Below are 1,846 nucleotides of genomic sequence, written 5' to 3'. Positions count from 1 at the left end.
TCTACCATAGACGGAGCACCCACTGCCGGAAAAGATGGGAGGACCTGCGCCGCTGGAGCAAGAAGACGGCGGAGGTCCAGCTGGGGATGGCCTCCCAATGTGGAAGGGGTGACCGTGGCACTATGACCCCCCTGATGTACTGGACCCTGGCGGTGGCATATCTGGAGTTGGATGGGCGCTTGAGGGAATCACAGCAGCCACAAGGAGGTGAGTACACTGTCATTTAGCTGACTCTGCACGCTTTATGAGGTTTCTGGGTGGGGGAGGAGGGCTGTGGGTTCCCCTAGGCCATGGCAGACTTGCCAAGGTAGATCCATTGTTTTGCAGGCTCAGTGCCACTCCAAACCCAAAAGTGGTAGTGGCCCTCTACACCTACTCAGGCTCCTGTGGGTTCCAGCTGTGCATCAAATGGGTCTGGGCAGAGTCCCCCATGGGCATGTGTTTTCCCCCTGAACTGTCAGTGCATGGGCTAGTGCATAGGGCTGCTCCCAGTGTGTTGTGTCCGCCAACGGTAGTGGTGTTGCAGGCACTGACCATGTGTCTGTTCTGTCTTCCCCCCCCTTTTTGTTTTGTCACCCTGTCCTTGTGTGCATTAGCGTCATCTGGTGGAGGAGCATTGGCACCGGAGCAGGAGGGAGCTGCAATCCATATGGCCCTGGAGGGTCTGAAAGCACCAGTGGGACGGAGGGCGAGGGGAGCTCCACGACGGGGACTGGAGCATACACCAGCAACAGCGACTCCTCCTCTGATGGGAGCTCCCTTGCGGTGGCGGGCACCTCTGTGCCCACCGCATCAACAGGTACAGCTGCCACACCCCCTACCAGCACCGCCCTCTTAGAAGCCCCTCAGCGTGTGTCACGTGCCTGCTCACCTAGGAGGATGGGCACCTCAGCCCCTGCCCCAGTCAGCCCTGCTGCCCTCAGTGAGGAGGTTATTGACCTCCTGAGATCCCTCACTGTTGGGCAATCTAACATTTTGAATGCCATCCAGGGTGCTGAGAGGCATTTGCAGCAAACAAATGCATACCTGGAGGGCATTTATTCTGGCCAAGCGGCCCAACAGAGAGCATTTCAGGCTCCGGCCTCAACACTGATGGCCGCCATTGTCCCTGTGTCCAGCCTCCCCCCTCCAACCTCCTCCACCCAGACCCAATCCCCTGTACCTCAGCCTATCCTAAGCACACCATCAGACCAGCATGCACACTCATCAACACACAAGAGTGGACATGGCAAACATAAGCACCACATATCCCACAGGCACTCACACAAGCACCATCCCCATGCAGACACTACAACATCCACTGCCTCCACTGTGTCCCCCTCCCCCACGTCCTCTTCATCACTCCCTGTCTCGTCTCCACTCACACCTGCATGCACTACATCCTCAGCCACTACCTCCATCACCAGCATGCCCATCACCACACACCGCTCACGTGCACCCACAATAGACACTACCATTCACACATCTCCTGTGTCCTCTCCCAGTGTGTCTGTGAGCCCTCCTCCCAAAGTACACAAATGCAGGCACACACCCACCCAACAGCCATACACCTCACAACAGCCTCCGGCCCATACACCTTCACCCAAATTCAGCAAACGTACACCTCCTACAACCACTACCTCTTCCTCCACTCCCAAACTCCCTCCATCTTCCCGTCCCAGTGTGTCTAAGAAACTTTTCCTGGCTAACATTGACCTCTTCCCTACACCTCCCCCACCCCGTCCTTCCCCTAGGGCCAGGCTGTCCAGGTCCCAGCCCAGCACCTCAGCCACCAAATCCCCAAGCACAGTGGTCCCAGCAACTCCGGTCTCATCACGGTCACCACCCATCAGGGCTGCCAGTGTGC

This window comes from Pleurodeles waltl, chromosome 4_2 (genome assembly GCF_031143425.1).
Source record: "Pleurodeles waltl isolate 20211129_DDA chromosome 4_2, aPleWal1.hap1.20221129, whole genome shotgun sequence".
In the NCBI taxonomy this organism is placed as follows: domain Eukaryota; kingdom Metazoa; phylum Chordata; class Amphibia; order Caudata; family Salamandridae; genus Pleurodeles; species Pleurodeles waltl.
This window is presented reverse-complemented; position numbering follows the sequence as displayed.